Below are 6546 nucleotides of genomic sequence, written 5' to 3' on the forward strand. Positions count from 1 at the left end.
AAGCCTATTGTTCTAAAAGAAATCTAAGTAAAACCATTATATAAAAGCAAGAAAATTGGTTTATGAAATGCAGTTATACATTTGGTCTCATTCCTCAGAACTCACCCAAGACATGAGATGTGAACTATCCCTACATCTTGTCCTATGCCTTATATTATACATTTCAATCTCCTTTAAGCAACTATTGTATATCCCAATGAATAACCAGATTTCCACAAATAAAATTAAAAATGTAGAGTGAAAAGCACCAGACAATAGAAAATCTCTGAGATTTTTTTTTCAGGTTGTAAGCATGCATGATACATATGGTCACTAGATATATATGTAAGCTAAGTTATGATTTGTTTATGCTAGCACCATGCTTATTATACTCTTAAAATAGGTCTACCCCCCATGTGCATTTCCTGTTTTCAGCATACATTTTACTTGCATAGTGTGCATTGCAAACAACACATTATAATCCAGAATACTGTATAGCATTTCAAATATTTTATTTTAAGAGTATCATAAATATGGTGCAGGCATACGTAAATTATCACTTACAGATGTGCACAATGTCTGTATTAATCTCAGGATTTTTTTTCTATTGTTTGTGGCTTCTAATTAAAAGAAAGGCTCAACAATAAATATGATGAAAAGAATAACAACTACCCCAGAGCAGACACAAGCCACAGACAGCTGGGTAAATCTTATCAATGATTTGCACTCTGTAGCACAACAGATTGTTCATAAAAAAAAAAGTCAGGGATCTTCTATGATAAATTGTCAGGGACTGTAGATTCTTGAAATTTAAGGGAAAGGAAGACTTTCCCTCAAATTTCAAGAATCTACAATCCCTGACAATTTATCCATGGTAAGGATAATTTATCCATGATAAGGATAATTACCATGATTAGACATTTAGAACTTAAAAAGATACTGTCAAAACAAAAATGCTAGAATCTTTACATTTATTGGCTCTAATTCAGGAAAGCACTTAAGTACTTGCTTAAGTTCATCACTATTCAAGACATTTAAAAAAAGAAGGGGTGGCAGAGGGGGGTTAGCCCATAACATCAAGGGACAATTGCAGCTCTTGATCAAGATTTTACATGAGACATGACTGCTTTGCTGCACGCTCTCATTAATGAAGTGCTCTTCAACCTTTCTATTGTAGCTATCCAGTTTTTCCACTTAAATGCAGCAGCTCTCCCTGGAGCCTTTTCGTGTTACAGTGACTATCATGTAGGGCAGAGGGGCAGTTACTTCAACATGGAATCTTTGGACCTTGTTCTGAGATCACTTATGCTGGTAGAAATCAGAAGTAATTCTACTGAAGTCAATGAAATTACACTGGTATAAAATCGGAGTGAGATCAGTGTGGAAGATGGAAGCACTACACTGTTAAATTAATAGCTAGGAATAATCATTAATACATTTTGATACAAAGTTTGGGAGAGTGATAAATAATGAAGAGGACAGGTCAATGATACAGAATGATCTGGAACACTTAGTAAACTTGGTGCAGCAAACAATATCTGTTTTAATATGGCCAAATACATACAGGAACAAAGAATGTGGGCCATACTTACAGAATAGGGGACTCTATTCTAGCAAGAAATGATTCTGAAATAACAATGGATAATCAGCTGAACAGGAGTATCTACAGTGACACTGTGACCATAGGGGTTAAGGAGAAGTTGGATGAATCAATGCTGGAATCTCACGTAGGACTAGGAAATTATATTACCTCTGTATTTGGCACTGATGCAACTGCTATTGGAATACTGTGTCCAGTTCTGGTGTCCACAGTTCAAGAAGAATGTTGAAAAATTTAAGAGGGTTCAGAGAAGAGCCATGGGAATGACTGAAGTACAGGAAAAATGTGCTTTATAGTGATAGATTCCAGGAGCTCCAACTGTTTATCTTAACAAAGGGAAGGCTAAGCAATGACTTGATCAGTCTATAAGTGTCTATGTGGTGAATAGAAAAGGAGTACTTGTGGCACCTTAGAGACTAACAAATTTATTAGAGCATAAGCTTTCGTGATTTTTAAACTCCTTTTCTTTTTGCGAATACAGACTAACACAGCTGCTACTATGAAACCTATGTGGTGAATAGAAATTTGAAAAGTGGGCTCTCTTCAATCTAGCAGACAAAGGTATAACACCATCCAATGTCTGGAAGCAGAAGCTAGACAATTTCATACTAGAAATAAGCTGTACATTTTTAACAGTGAGGATAGTTAACTGTTGGAACAACTGGCCAAGAGTTGTGATGGATTCTCCATCGCAGGCAATTTTAAAAGCAAGATTAGATAATTTTTCTAAAACATTTACTTTAATTCAAACAGAAATTAGTTCAGAGAAGTTCCATATGTTGTACTATACAGAGGGCCAGACCAGATGATCACAATGGTCCCTTCTGGTCTTAAAATCTATGAATCCATGGTGAGTGGAGCTGAGATGAATGTAAACTTGTATTACTTTGAATAATTGTTAAAATTTATCTGAGTGGGGCAGAACCCAGTGTTACAATCACCATTGGCAAAGCCATCTATTCTATCCCTGATAGAGTGCGCCTCACTCTTTATCTGGGCAAAACACTGACAAACAAATCCAGTGTGCTGGGTTTGTTATATGTCATGTCAAACTGTCCTTCCACTCAGCCTGCCCATGGTGTTCTTGTGAGTTGCCAGTGGTTTGAAATGTACAAGAATCTTGATTTTTTGAAGCAATCTAAAACATTCTTTCAGATTTCAGATAGAAGGTTCCCCTCTGCCATCCTGAAAATGTCAAACATTTGATACCATTATTGCACTCAAATATTTCATTTGATTTGCTCACTCGTGAGGGGCTGGTGGGACTTCATGTATGGCTATGGTTCTAGTTCAACCTCTTGTTTTTCAAACTGTGCCAATAAATGTACATTTTACAGTAGAAGAACTCATTTCAACAACACAGAATGATTGAAAATCGACGACCCTCCAGCAAAGCAGAAAAGCCTCAAGACATATTATCTTCAGCTTTTAAGAAGACAGAAGACAGAGAACAGGGATGTTGTGTCAGCCACAGTGTCCTCCAACAGGATTCAACATTTATGCCCCTTTCTGCCTCATCTGTCTTGCTAATTAAATAAATGTGCAAGTAACACTTTGGCTTTTTAGCTTTTATTGTTGTGCTGCTTCTGTTGGCATTAGCTGATTTGTTCTGCTGCACTGTGTGGGATCTGCTTGTTGCCATACATAGCACTTGTCTGGCAGTGCCAAAGGGCTAGGTTTGGGTTTACTGTTCTGGGAGGTATCAGCAGAGGGAGCAGGGATTGGATGGTGGATTTAGAAGGATAACAGCAGAAGGTCAGCAGATATGCTATGAGGGTTCAGAAGGATAATACAGTAGTAGCAGATTGGGCGAGGATCAGTTTTCCCAGTCTCCTGATATTCCTCTGTGCATTAAACAGGAATTCTGTATTCACATCTGAACAAAATTCAAATTCTACTCGACGACCAGTCTGACTCTATGATTCTGTCCGATTTTCCATGAACAGAGCAGATGACAAATATGCTTCCACATTAATGCTCAAGATAAAGGAGGAGAATTCATACCTCTCTTGCTGCACCAATATACCATTGCCTTTTGGAAATGAAAAAGCCAGCCAATGCAGAAATTACTGTGGCAGCAGCCAGCACACCTGCAGCAAACATGAAATCCGCACACAAAATTGCTACAAACAATGTACAGGCATTTCTGTTACTACTGGGTTTGCAGGCCTAACTCTCTTGTCATTTACCTCCATGTGTCTCTGCACTGTTGTGATCACAAAGTACATAGCAAGAACTGTCTTGAAGCTGCAACATGCAATTAATATTCCCAATGCCAACTCACAGTGCTCCTTTCCATTAAGACCAGATTAACACAAACTCAACCCTTGAGATAAGGGGCTCCTAGGGGTGCACCTGAATATAATAGTCTGTGAGAAACGTAGTAGAAGAGTCACCCGTACAATTACCTTTTAGTAGGGATCCACTTTGGTGCCTTTGCATTACCTAGATGTAGTGGTGGTGAAACTTAGCCCTGGTCTACACTAAGAGTTTAGGTCAAATTTAGCAGCGTTAGATCGATTTAACCCTGCACCCGTCCACATGATGAAGCCATTTTTGTCAACTTAAAGGGCTCTTAAAATCGATTTCTGTACTCCTCCCAGACGAGGGCATTAGTGCTGAAATTGACATCGCTGGGTCGAATTTGGGGTAATGTGGATGCAATTCGAAAGTTTTGGCCTCCGGGAGCTATCCCAGAGTGCTACATTGTCACCGCTCAGGACAGCACTTTCAACTCAGATGCACTAGCCAGGTACACAGGAAAAGCCCCAGGAACTTTTGAATTTCATTTCCTGTTTGCCTAGCGTGGCACGCTCATCAGCACAGGTGACCACGCAGCCCCAGAATCACAAAAGAGCTCCAGCATGGACCGAACGGGAGGTACTGGATCTGATCACTGTATGGGGAGATGAATCCGTGCTCCCAGAAACTCCGTTCCAAAAGACTACATGCCAAAATATTTGCAAAAATCTCCAAGGGCATGATGTACAGAGGCTACAACAGGGACCCGTAGCAGAGACGCGTGACAATTAAGGAGCTCAGGCAAGCCTACCAAAAAACCAAAAGGGCAAATGGCCGCTCCGGGTCAGAGCCCCAACCATGCCACTTCTATGATGAGCTGCATGCAATTCTGGGGGGGGAGGGGCCCTACCACTACCCCACCCCTGTCCATGGCCACCTGCAAGGGCGGAGTCTCATGCAACAAGGATGAGGATTTTGGGGACAAGGAAGATGATGATGATGAGGAGCGGGAGGATATCACACAGCAGGCAAGAGGAGAAACCTCCCTAACAGCCAGAAACTGTTTATCACCCTGCAGCCAATACTCTCCCAACCCTCCCAAGGCGGGCTCCCGGACCATGAAGCCCGAGAAGATGCCTCTGGTGAGTATACCTTTATAAATATAATACATGGTTTAAAAGCAAGCATGTTTAATGATTAATTTGCCCTGAAGACTTGGGATGCATTCGTGGCCAGTACAGTTACTGGAAAAGTCTGTTGACCTGTCTGGGGATGGGGTGGAAATCCTCCAGGGACATCTCAATGAAGTTCTCCTGGAGGTAGTCCCAAAGCCTTTGCAAAAGGTTTCTGGGGAGGGCAGCCTTATTCTGTCCTCCATGGTAGGACACTTTACCATGCCAGGCCAGCAGCACATAGTCTGGAATCATTGTATAAGAAAGCCTGGCAGCGTTTTTGCATAACAAAGCATGGCAGGTGTTTGCTGGCATTCAAGCAACATCCGTTCTTCATCTCTCTGCGTTATCCTCAGGAGAGTGATCATCCCAGAGAATTGTGTGTGTGTGTGCAGGGGCTGTTTGAAACGATTTCCACATGCTATGAAGGTTGAAGAAGCCAAAAGACTGTGGCTTACCATGGCTGCCTGCAAATCAAATTCTGTTGCCCAGCCCTGCATGTGTGATCTCTCACACCAAACTGGCAGGCCCTCAATATAAGAGGCAAAATGCGACCTTGTACCAAAAGCACATGTGCTATGTAATGTTAACAGCTTGGTTCACCATGAAAGAGTCTACCCATTGTTCTTTAAAATGTGTCTTTTTAAATACTACTCTCCCTTTTTTTTCCTCCCGCAGTTGCAGATATTTCAACGCTTTCCCTATCATCTCCATCCCAGAGGCTAGCGCAGATAAGAAGGCGAAAAAACGCACTCGCGATGAAATGTTCTCTGAGCTCATGCAGTCCTCCCACACTGAAAGAGCTCAGCAGAATGCATGGAGGCAAACAATGTCAGAGTCCAGGAAAGCAGAAAAGGAATGCGAGGACAGGAGGGATGAGCAAGATGACAGCTGGCGGGAGCAAGATGAGAGGTGGTGGCAGCGTGATGAGAGGAGGCAGGATGCAATACTGAGGCTACTGGGGGATCAAACTGATATGCTCCCCTGATATTGTGGAGCAGGAAAGACAGCAGGAGCACAGACGACTGCTGCAGCCCCTGTGTAATCGCCCACCCTCCTCCCCAAGTTCCATAACCTCCTCACCCAGATGCCCAAGAACGCAGGCGGTGGGACTTTGGGCAGCCAACCACTCCACCCCAGAGGACTGCCCAAGCAACAGAAGGCTGGCATTCAATAAATTTTGAAGTGCAGTGTGGCCTAGTCCTTCCCTCCTCCCCTCATCCACCATGCCACCCGGTGCTTCCCTCCTCCCACACCCCTCCCGGGCTACCTTGGCAGTTATCCCCCTATTTGTGTGATGAATTAATAAAGAATGCATGATTTTGAAACATCAATGACTTTATTGCCTCTGCATGCGGTGATCGAAGGGGGGAAGGCAGTTGGCTTACAGGGAGGGAAGTAGAGTGAACTAAGGGGGTGGGTTTTCATCAAGGAGAAACAAACAGAACTGTCACACTGTAGCCTGGCCAGTCATTAAACTGGTTTTCAAAGCTTCTCTGATGTGCAGCGCACCCTACTGTGCTCTTCTAATCGCCCCGGTGTCTGGCTGCATTT

This window comes from Dermochelys coriacea, chromosome 2, assembly GCF_009764565.3.
Source record: "Dermochelys coriacea isolate rDerCor1 chromosome 2, rDerCor1.pri.v4, whole genome shotgun sequence".
NCBI classification, from domain to species: Eukaryota; Metazoa; Chordata; order Testudines; family Dermochelyidae; genus Dermochelys; species Dermochelys coriacea.